This window comes from Neodiprion pinetum, chromosome 2 (genome assembly GCF_021155775.2).
Source record: "Neodiprion pinetum isolate iyNeoPine1 chromosome 2, iyNeoPine1.2, whole genome shotgun sequence".
NCBI lineage: Eukaryota > Metazoa > Arthropoda > Insecta > Hymenoptera > Diprionidae > Neodiprion > Neodiprion pinetum.
The window spans coordinates 30,881,862-30,894,670 of NC_060233.1; positions in this window are offsets into that span (position 1 = coordinate 30,881,862).

The following is a 12,809-nucleotide window of genomic DNA, read 5'->3' on the forward strand; positions in this document are numbered from 1 at the left end:
GTTTTTTCAACCCTAAATCGACGCAGCATCTTCGAAATGGATGCGTGGGTAGCGGTATCGTTCGGTGACGAATTTTCGGATTCAACTATTTGTAAGGACATCAGGGTTGAAAAGTTACGAAAAATTACTCTGTCTCAGCGACGGCTTACTGCAGAGTTTGATTTTTGGTAAGACAGTTGAATCTGAAGGGAAAAGAAGGATCTTGATGATCCTGAACTTGCTAAAGGACGAACCTTTCGTAGCTCATGAATTTATCTAAGGCGTTTAAACCATCTGTCGATAAATTACGTTAACGAACTTTATAACCACATGGTTTAGGAAATTGACGTGTGAGAATTAATGATCAAACTCAAAATATAGATCCAGAAAATTGATTCGTGAAATTCTCATTTTTTACAGTGAATCGTAATTCTTTACTCTTCCTCGTGAATGAAAAAATGTTTTGAATACTGAAAGAATTTTCTTCAATGGAAATAAAACGCGTTTTCAGTTCAGAAACAATTAATGCACGAATTCCAGTTCCTCAAATTTTTACAGCGCACTTTGAAAACGTTTTCCACTCATAGATCATGAATCAATTTTCTGGGTATAAAATACCAAACACTCGGAGTAAAGTTTGGTCCACATCACCAAAACCGTTTGCGTGTTCCTGAAGCTGAAACGGATCATTTCTCATTCACGACTGTTTCACAATACAAGATTTCTATTCCATATTTTTATTTTACTCGGCCACAAATGAGAGGACGTTATATTTATAATCTCAATCAGTGCATACAATTAGTCCCAAGAATTTCGTGAAAAATAAACTGACCGTTTCGATATATTGGTTATAGGCAAAAAATTCATGCAGCAATTCTTGTACCTTCGTGAAGGCTTTTAGAAGTAGTGAAAAATTTTGTATCCGCACCCTGTCAGCGGAATTTGCAGCCGTTGCGACGGCCCTGCATCCTCCGCACCCCTATTCCTGGGATATGAGACACGTACGAGGCACGTCTGACGCGTCTCGTTCACCGCAGTATCGAACAGAACGTATATGTACATATATGGTAACATAAAAATCAGCTTTATTCACTCTTGTATAGGGGGGGGGGGGGGGTTTATTTTCGATGCGACTTTGCCCGGTTCCTCCGCTTCTCAGCCCCTGGATCCCTAAGCCATCGCGTATCATCGGCCCGAAAGTGGGTAACGTGGTTTCAAATTTTGCTGTAAAATCTGCTAGAACCGACTTCGGTTTCCCGGTACGACATAGTGATTTACGGCTTGCGGCGAGACGGGCGCGGAGGAAAAATGATTGGCCGGTTTTAAATCGGCCCATAAATACGGCCCTGGAGGTATATCGGAGCATGGATTATTCAGACGCTCTATCAATATATGGAGAGAGACGCGAGGTCATGTATCAAGGCAATAGCGGTCTGTCGGTGCGGCGACCTACCGCGGCACGCCGAAGAGAGCGGCGGTCCATATTCCGGGCGAAATGTTTCATCAAATATTTAAAGGCCGTTCCGGCTCTGAGCCGCGGATGCCGCTACCTGCCACACTTCGGAATTCATGTTGATCGATGCTCTGCCCCCGATTGAAAAGCCCTCCAAGATACATAATTTCACAAACCACGTATGTACTTCTCAACCCCCGGATAGTGCCTTTTAGCCATCGGGATACGTCCTACCCTTGGGAAAAACGTCGAGTCTGCGGCTCGATCCGTGCTTGCGCCTTTGAACTCTGACCACGCGGTGAAGACTAATTGAGCGCGATAAAAATAGACCCTGTAGACGGGAAGATCGAAATGGAAATAACGTCTTTCAATGCGGGGTGGAAAAATTATTCAAGCTACGTCTCGTATTCTTGACGGATTTTCGCTGAGGGACGTGTACGTATCTTTCAGGTATTTTATTCCGCGTTTAAAATAATCGTGATGAATTATTAAATATGCTTTCTCGTTTATTCGTTCATTTTGTTAAATCGAATAGTGGAAACTAGGTGCTATTGTTTTTATAGATTTCTCTTTACACACTGCAGAGGGTAAATTTTTGGATAGTTGTTTTCTGACAAAGCAGACAGTTTTTCTACATTTCCGTAATTGAAAAGTGAAGCCGGTAGAGATCGACAAAACAATTTCGAACTGAGTGTAATGAACGAGGCAGCTTCAAGCAGCTATTGCGTATAAATTTTTAGGAACAAAATAATTACTATCAAAATATTTGACAGAAGTCTAACAATATTTAGAGAGATTAACCTTGAATATTTTTACATTCTCTTTACTAAAGAGATCCAACCAATAATATCCGAAATCAGGTTCACTAATTATGAACGCAGTTTGAGATAGCAAAATGTGTGATGTGTTGAGATATTAAACAACAGAGGAAAGCCAGAATTACGTGCGGCAACGCAATAATCCGTGAAAATGGCAAGTAACATAAGAACGTACCTCTGTTTACTGGGTGGTTCACATCACGTTGTTGTGTACCTACACTGCACAATTTATAATGACAATTGTCATACTACGAAAAAAGCTCTACGTACAAAAAACTATAACCATGCAAATATATGAGTAGCTAACCGAACGCTTCTTCACCGAAACTATTTCACTTTGGATTCACTGGACGATTATAAGTCGCGAATAGTACATAATAGCACAACAGAATGTCGAAAGAATTTGCACAGCCTTGTTCAGGTCGACCGATACGATTCGCTGTTGACTCGATACTGATACGATTGCCAGGTTATTGATACCTCTTCAAATCAAAGCCTCGGAAATGTAAACAAGCAGTGTTTGGGGGTGCTGATCATGCTCCTTGGGTCAGAGATTTGTCACGGATATTTGATGTTGACATTACCTAGCGAATCTTACGTACTCTTCTACTTACTTCAATTGAGCAGTCCGATTAAACGATCAACGATGATTGCAAAATTTTAGTTTAATTAAATTTTAACAATTACGGCAGGAATTTTAATACCGCCCATAAAATCAAACGGACCGATGGTAAAGGTCTGACGGATTATCTCAAGATTCGTAAAATATTGAAAATAGTCAGAAACGCGTTTCACGAAACTTTTTCCGAAAATTATTCGAGAAATTCTGTTACTACGTTTTGATAGAAAAAGTGTCACATCCCTCTGCCTAGTATACTTAGCTCTAAGATCGAGGAACGAGTACAAACTTCAAGACCCTAAATATCTTCAAACAGTTTCAGCGACGACAGTGCGGAACTCAAATACGAGAAACTCATGAACGGTAATTTCGTGCGCAGCTTAAAGGACGTAAATTTCTTCTCGTTTCATAAATTCGTCAGTGCAGACTATGGCGCGATATAGCCTTCCGACATCGATTTGTAAATGTGACTCTTGGGAGAGACTTAGAATGTATGAAAGAAGAAAGCTGAGCGAGTCACTGCGCCACCGGGATCCCTCGCTGCTTCTGCATCGTGTGAAATATTAAACCCTGCATCGCGCACATGCTGGCGGTTACCTAGTGCCTGGGTCAAGAAAATTTTCAAAGTCCTGAAAATAGTTGTACGAATTACATTATACACTGTTTTGCAGCAAATTTTCTAACAGTTACAACGAATCTCACCTGATAATTGATATTTTGCTATTGCAAAAATTATTACCGAAGGTATTATTGCTGTTAGAAGAGAGATCTGAAGAAATTTTGGTGACATTTTCCAGAAACTCTTCACAATAATATTAAACTTGTTTTTTTTTAAGTCGCAGTTGAACTATGTAAAATGATACGAGCTTCTGATCGAATTTCCTACAATGCATGTCTCTGGGTAAGACATGTTCAATTTTTACGAAAGTGTTTCAAGTCCTGTAACTTACCTACTATCTCGGAAAATTTTCGTACACGCTATTGTCCTGGCCTAGGGTTATCTTGTGGATTTTTAAATCATATGTATTCTAAATTCTGAAGGTGAATTTATGCAATTGATCAACAGTAATTAATTACGAACGATGTTTAGAAAAAAAAAATGATTAATATTCGGTGAGGAAAGTGAACGAAATGTCAGGAAATTTTTTCCCAAGCTTAAGGCCGTGAACCAACGCCCTGCGACTCAGCCTGACCTAACCTAGCCTAAGACGACTTGACTAGACCTAGGCTTTCGCCTAGCCTAGGCGAGGATGGAGTCTTATACATGCTCTGAACTTGAACCATGCCGAGCCAACTTTGCGGCATTCCATGTAAAACCCACCCCGATGAACCGCAGCTTTCCTCCCGAACTGGGGGAGATCCCACTCCGTCACAGCTTTTTACGTTGGGCAGAAACCCCGCCAACAATCTTCCTCGAGTTCCGCTCCTCTGTACGGGCCAATTAAGCCGGTTTAGTCTCTTATAAAGCGAGTCGTACGCCTCGTTATTCAATACAAAAGACTTGAATCCGATTATTACGAATTTACGATCACTCGTCTTGTAAAACTGAATCTCTTGAAATTTTTCAAGCAGACGCGAAAAAGTTTCTAATTTTCTGACGATCCTCAATCACGCTGCATCATTTTCCCTGGTCTCCGCAGTTTCTTTTTTTTCCTGAATACTAAGAATATGAATAACATCTTATTGTATATGTATAGCGAGTAGTTATATATATACTAATTTCTTGAATGGTTCCCTTCTTTCCCCGGTCGAATTACTAATCATTACCCGCAGCCGTTACTCACTTGACTGTTAAAAATGAATCATTACCAAAAACTCTCACGTAGACACTTTGTATACGTTGTCATTTTTTCAGACATCGATGTACGATTTTTCCATGCAATAAGGAAAGATGGTCTCAACAATATAATTCAGCGAACGTATCACCTCTTCGGCATGAATTGAATTTCAACAATGATCAACGAGCCTCGGAGCACCACGTGAAGAAATATAAAATCCTAATCCAAGTTCCATCCGCAACGCAGTTTACGCGACATCAGTGTATACAGTTCCGCATCGAAAACCCAAATCTGAGGACCGCTAGACCGTAGTCCCTGGGCGACATTAAGGCCCATTCGAATCCGAGCCAGGTTCTCGGACATTTTCATCGTATATCCGATCTCGTCGAAAAGCTACACGGCGGACCTCCGCGTGGTGTTTAAAAGTCGATATAGATCCAAGAATCGATTCGAAATGAGCGAGTGAACAGTGACCAGTGCAGCAGTTTGAATTTCGAAGAGAGCACGTTTGTAAATCAGGGCCCGATTCACGTAGGGCAATGAAAGTAGCATCAGTCGGAGCAGCAGCGGACAGAAACCGTCTCTGTCCCTCTGAAATATGCCCGTCCTTTACGCCGCGGTGAGCAGCATGTGTAATTTCCACTGGGCTTAGGCCGACCATTAGCCGGATAATACATCTCGGTGTTAACCGCCGTCGTTGAGTCTGAAAACCCACTTTGGGTCAGGTGCTCGCATTTTTCCTGACTAGGTGTAAGGTGTATTTATACCGGAAGCGCGGTAAAAAGGTTATACTTGTCCCGCTGTCCCGAGCGCTTCTCGCGGAGCGACAAAGTCGAGCGTTACACGTCCGACCAACCGAGCGGTTAACCACCATTGCAACGATAGTGCCACGGGCTTTTACTCTTTGCATTCAGAGCCCGCACCGTCGCAACAGTGGAGGGCATAAATACACCCGCGTACACAGTCGGTAACACGGGTATGGTGTATATATTTATCCACATTACATGTGAACCCACGTATGGTGCCCGTTTATACTGAGTAGGTATTCTAATCATGCTGACAGCTGCAGTGAACAGGAAAAATACGAGCACTTTTCCTAACCGCCAGTTCTCATCTCGTCGTAGGCTCACTGCAGGCGACACTTTGCCCGGATAGTCAAATTCTAATCACGCAGAATTTCGGAGGATATATCTCAATTAGTAACGTCATTTCGGTCGGCCCAGAACGTGTCCAATGTTTCGTCATTCGCGCGGTCGACTTTTGTTTCGTGATCAATTTTCTGATCAGTATCGTGAAAAAGAAATCAAACAACTTTTCCTTTCCCTTCGGTGGATCAATTCACACTCGAATCGAATTTTGCCTAACCTACTTCTTCTTCTTCTTCTTCTTCTTCTTCTTCGACGACGACGACGACGACGACGACGAACGAGATAAGTTCGCCTAATTCTAATCTCTTGCGGAGCGCATTGTCCTTGCGGCTTTGGATTCCTGGGCCGCAGATTAGATTCAGATGGATAAACTCTCGGGCCGATCACTCGAAGGCCTCTCTGATCCAGAATAGCTGGATAGCCAAGATCTGGCGTTAATAAAGGTAACACGGTGTCCCGAAACCTGACTGACTTCACGGTTTATGCGACGAACTGTAGTTCGGCAAGTCGAAACTTGCAGGCGGGTACAGAAGTCCTGTACGGATCAACGGTGTATCTTGCCCAGCGATTAGTTAGTTGCCAATACGGGGCACTAAACTCTCGGTCTTCCATTCGATTCCTGCTCCGCTCTGCTTTGCTCCACTCGACTCGAGCCGGGGTCCTGAGTGTCCGGTAAGTCGGTGATCTCCTTCAAGTATCCACCGGGATTACCAACTATTCCCGAAGACGCGGCTGCCCGGGTCATCTGGGATTAGACTCGCTCCCCTGAGGCGGCCAATATCAATTATAAGAGAAGACAAGAGGTCGCAATCACGCCGAGGCAGTCCTAGCGGGATCAAAAGCCTTTCTGGGTGTCCAACCTGATCTCCTCGATCCCCCACCGCCACCTTACGGTTCGCTACTTTTTAGATAAGAAATACTTCAATTAACCCTGCGTGAACGGGCCGCGGGAAGCCAAGGTGGGGCTGATTGTTACCCTCCCTCCGTAAAACTCGCCCTAGCTGATTCCGTAAAGCAAACCGCTTTGCTGTTGGATTAGCGGGATGAGACCCGCCGAAATCCAGCCCACATTCTCTTCATCAGTTCCTGCGCCGTAGACCAAACGATAGATAGCCGAGAATTATAATCTCCGATTCACCGATAGCGCAGCCCGGAAAATTAGAAATCGATCGGTGCCTTGTGAAATAACTCGGACGGTAGATATTGACCACCGCGTTTATCAAACTTCGGCATAAATTTGTCGAAAAATCATTTCCATGTCAGGAACAGCTTTTCGATCTGTCGTGGACGTGACCAAGAGTCGAATCATGTTGATGGGAATGCTGATCAAGCATACAGTAAAGAATAACTTGTCCTAGTGGAGGTAGTGACAGCTCCAAATGGGCAGTTCCAGGTTCTTTGAACGTTTGCAACAAAATGTTCACCTCATATTCGAGTTCAACATGGTGTTGGGTGTTCTGAAACCATGCGGTCAGACGAGTGGATGAGTATGGAGAGTTTACGAATGCGCGGAAGTGCAACCAGTTTTCCCTTCCCTCAGTCGTCGGTGAAGTTGGTACGGCAGAGGTTGACGGAGGGCTGAGGGAGTGAGGAGGATAGAGCAACGTCGAAGAGGGACGGCATGAGCCATGAGTCAAGGAGGATGAGAGCGTGCAGGGTCGAGCCGACGGACACGGCGATGTTATCGCCCGTTTAAAATTGAATATTTCATCTTTTTTATTGAGGCTGCCGGTGTTTACTTTAGACTCACCCTTCGTCGTTTGCATATCGTTACAGAGAGACGTGTGGAAAACACGGTCAACCCGTCGTTACCAACCGCACACGTGCACTTGGATGTATCGAGAGATACGACTGACCGAGATGGTTCCGCGTGCAGTCTATTTCTTGCGATTGATTTTTGCGGGGTTTTACACCAGCTCTGCGAACCTTGCACCGAAGCAACAATTGGTATTCGGGTTTGACGAACCGCGGACATTGTTATGTTGCAGCGAGTCATCGAGGGGCGCGGAGGCACGCTCCATTCTACTCTATTTATCGACTGTGGCGTCCGCGCATGCAAATTTTCTATTCGAAATGGCCTCGGCCACTCTTTGGGTTCCCCATCAGGCAGGAGGAACGGGGATATTTACTTACCTTGCGCCGGTGGTACGTCTGAATGTTAATTCAGCTCAACGTGACGTTTGAATCCGAGAGTACCGGAGCCGGGATTCAAGAGCTATAACCACTCGACCGAGATCGCTCGAACCAGATTCCATTCACGCACGATTTACACCAGTTGCAGGTGGAAAAGTTTCACCCGCGGTACAGACTCGCCGTCAATGCGAACGGGGAAACAAGTGCGAATCAGAAGATGTCCAGAAGCTTACACGAGTTGCATTTCACCGCCGCAGTTTATGGCTTGACGTTCCACCCTAGTCGATGGGGTCCAGGGGCGCACTTGACCACCCACGGACGTGTTCCTCCCTCCGCGCTGGCAAAAACCACCCCATGGATTCTCATATGCACTTAGTTTTCATTGCTTCAGGACCGTCGCGTATATAATATAATATATTTCGTAGCACCAACAGCAGCAGCAGTATGTGGCTCCCAACGGCATACTGCTTCCCGCATTCCTCCTCAATTTCACCGCCCTCCCTGATGCACCAAATCTTCATTCTACCACCGAAAACTAACTCAGCACTATTCTTCTCGAACAAGGCTACAATATCGCCTATGTTGCGACGATTTTTCGGCTTTTCTCTGTCTGTAGAAAGTTCCTCAGAAATTGGGCACTAAGGGCCGGTGCAATTGGCTCCGTCACTATCAAGGCCCTGATCGGAAGAAAGTGAGACGACTGGACTGGAATTGTAATATTCCCTACGCTAGATTTGGACTCGCATCAATTTATTAGATCATTATAGTCAGCTGGTCTGAATAGATGCTCAGGTACGGGCAGAGACCTCAATAAAATTCCATTACGTCCCTATTATTTTCATCAGAAACAATATCTTCTCAAATTGTTGATTGTAAATTCGATAAAAATTAGAGAGAAATACTTCCTGCCCAGATATGCTGGAAAAATATTTGCGGAATCATGTTTTTACGAAATTCTAGAGACTGCAAGAAACGTTACGGTAACCACCACGATTAATTTCGACCGAGGCCTCACCGAGTGTACAAATCATCCTCAACTAATATTCGAAAGACAGAAGAGGACCTCCTCGCCGTTCCGGTTCGAATACGCCGTTGGACCGATCGAGTCCCATCGAGTGCACTTTGTCGGTGCAGTTAATCCCATTTTTCCGAATCCGGGTAATCCGTAGAAAGCGGGCTTGGGTTGCATATGCCACGTTGAATATTTGACGAGACCACGCCGTGCAGCCCAAAGTCCGGTTTTCTATTATGCCGTGATTTTTTATTGACGAAGTGGACGCGAGGGTGGAAAGATCGTCGACGCGGCCCGGAGACATCAATTACTTTGTTGTTTGGCGTTCTTTTTTATCCCTCCTTTTTTCCGTTCCCCGTTTCCCCCCCATTTTCCTCACCCTCGCAAAAATTCGGTAGGCCAGCGCTGAGAGCCGAAACTGCGGCGAGAAGAGTATATGCGCGTGAAGAAGAACTACTATCCACGCACGATGTATATATACCCGCATTCATACATCGAGCCTGCGAAACGAGGACCGTTTTTTCTCGACCCTTCTCTTCTCCGCGGATACTGAAAAGATAGAAGGGGAGGAAGACGAGGAAGGTGGGGGGGTGGGGAGGGACGGGTCAGTTGACGCCAAGTCCCAAGTGTGCAATGGGTCGCGCCATAGATCACGCAATATCAGTTGTCAGGGTGGAACCGAGTCGCTGGACACTGGGCACCGTACCGACTCTCCGTGTCTCCCCGAAGTGCGAGTGATGCGCCCCCAGAGATTTCGGAAAACGGGGGTCGAGGGGTGAGATGGGTGTCCGATGCAAAAACGGACGCACACTTTTTCCGCCCGTGACCCGTTCGCCTCGAAGCACGGCGTAGCTTGTACGCACCCCATGGAATATCCACCCCCCTTAGCCACCTCCCGCCCTCGCCATCGTACACCTCGTATTTATTAGCCGACGAAACATAAAAAGGAATACGTAATGAAACCGGTAGTAATTTTCGTTTTGAGGGAAACTTCAGCCCGCCTCCGTCCTTCTTTTTATTGGTCTGATTCCCGCTCAAGCGAATCCGATGGACTGCGCCCGTCTCCCTCCGTCCTCTTTTTTCGGAAGGAGAGAAAGAGAGAGAGAAGGATGGGATTCGTTGATATTGTTTGATGGGATTTCCTCGGCCCTCTTCTCCCGGCGCAGTCTCGCCGCTTATTTCTTTCCTCTTTTCTTCTCCTTCGCTTTCTAGTCCCTCCATCCTTCTCTGGTCGGTCAGAGCTTTTCCCACCCTCGTTCCTGTGCCACCCGCCACCGTCTTTTCCCTGCAGACCGTGAATACGAAATTGCTCGACTCGCCAACTTATTTATGTGATTGGCGAGTGCCGATGTAAAACAATATTCTCGACTCCGTCTGTGCAGCGGCAGGAGGGGGTGAAGGGGGAGGGGGGGGGGAGGATCATGCTGGGGGGGGAAAGGAAACCGTGGGCAAGTATTGACTCAGATTTGTTTCACTGGCTTCTTCTTCCCCCGCGAATCTGACCCCCGCCGGTGTCGATACTCCCGCCTTTGGAAAAAAATATCAAAAAATCATGTTTTAAGCTGCATGTCACGCGATTACGTTCTAAAAGCCTTATTAGAGTCGCAATTGTTCTTTTCGCGACATCTGCAGCTGTGAACGCTGTTTAATTCCTTGGATTATCTTTCGTGAATAATTTTCAACGCGTCGTGACGCACGTCCGAAGCTTCGCAGAAACTGCGAAAACGTCGGTTATAAGTATATATATTGTATTCCCAACTGCAGAGAAGTTCACCGGCCGAGAATATTCAAGCGCTAATTTCTCGCTGGTTCGGTTGTCTGAGCTGAGATAGCGAGTGACGGTTTGGTATACACACACCGTCTATAATTAGCTCCGTAGTAATTCAGCCTCCGATAGACTCGATCGTACAACAAAGCTCGATCAAATATTCTACCGCTTTCTTTGAAATTGAACGTATGAATCGAGCCAATGACATCGTTATTTCTTCCACACATCGCGAAGCAAAAATTTGTTTCAATTCATTGATCTGCAAAACAGACTTCCATATTTCGTGACTACTGCCTATTACCTGATCAGGCCCAATCAAGATCCTAATTCACATTTGCTTGATAGTTTGGCCCAAACGAAAAACCCTGGTTATTAAATACATCCGTAAAATAAGATGGAAAGGAATTGTTACTGGGCTTAAAGATTAATGGAACCCATAGTTTGAATCAAAATCATTCAAAGAATTTCCAGTTATATGATCTGCACCAGTGATCGTGAACGTGAAAGAAACAAAGTCCCTGCTATGCAATAGAAATGAATCTGAAAAAACTCCAATAACACAAACTAAATATAAGGTATCAACGATTTAAAGAAAACAGATTTTACATAATCAGAACGTTCGAAGTGATCCGGTCGAAATGATTTTGGGCTGATTTTTGTCAGGTAGTCTCTGGAGATTTCTATGATGAACGGAATAAAGCCCAATAACATTGGAAGCGGATGAAAAACGCCAAAGCTTAATCATTTCAAACCTATATACGAATTGAAAAAGTTTGTGTTATTTGAGTTTGCCTAGATTTGTTTCTACTAGGTATCTACATATTATAGATTTTATTCCATTCTTGTTCACCATTATTCACCAAAATAACATTACTAAAGATACGTAAAACGGTTTTGCTCTTTTCCTCCGTTTCGATGTCGTCTGCGGGGCCCATTCGTCCTCAAAATCGGGATCCATTGGGTCCGCATAGATGCCCAAGAAATTCTACCAGTCCCAGTAAACGGGCCCCATTTGCTAAAATTTCTGCTTCCGACGGTCAAGGTTGAACTCTAACCGAATCCTCCTCGACCGTTTTACCCCCGTAAGTGCAACGAATCTTTCCGCAGGTTCAAAGGTTCCGAGGAACAATTCTCTCGGAGCTTTTCTTCCTCGCGGTGTTCTTTGAATCCTGTCGAGCTTTGCTGCCTGTCTTGTAGGTAGCTCACGAAGCACTGCATGCAGGGCGGACAAACATAGGGAGGAGCGAGCGTTCGCGTATGGCGTTTAGAAAACGGAGGGCCGAAATGCAGTACCGCGGACGAGTAGACAAAGCGAAGCTTCTAAAATTATCCGGACAATGCGCTGTAAAGGTGCCATGCTGCCGCTGCTGCTGGTCTTGGTCTTGGTCGTGCAGCTTTGGTTGCAGGAAACGAAAAAGATGTTCGCCGGCGAGCCGCTCGCTCCGTGCCAAACGTTCGCCTTTTTTTTCCTCTTGCCATTTTCTCTTTCGTTATTCTTTCCACTTTTTTACCCAACGTTTTTCACTAGCATTTTTCTTTTTCCATACGCCCGGTGTGTGCCTACAATTAAGATCGCTTTGGCATTTTAGGGCGAGCAATGCCGACGGTGCGAAGCGAAAATTGCTTGGCAAAACTCTCTCGACTCTCTCTCTCTCTCTCTCTCACTCTCTCTCTCTTTATCTCTTTGTTTCTACTTCTGTTTTCCTCTCTTCGTCTCGTACGACTTCGAAGACCGTAGACTTTTGTGTCACACATTCCAACGCTATGAGGCTAACTATAGACAAGAGAGCTGCTACCGGCCATGGATGCAGCGGCTCTCTTTCTCTTTCTTCTACTTTTTTCTACTTTTTTTTTTCTTCTATCTTCCCCTTGATCCTCCCTTTCACCACACCTCGCCGACCCGAAACCTCATCACTGACTGATTCTCAGGGCTAGTAGGTGTAACGTTTAGTCGAATCGAACGCCGAGGGCTTGATCGAAACCGTGCAGTCCGGTCGAATGCATTTACTCAGAGGTAACACTGCGTTTTATGTATCATTAGGAGGTATTTTACACGCTATTATGCTTCCGGGAATTTATATTTATACATCCAATCCGCTAT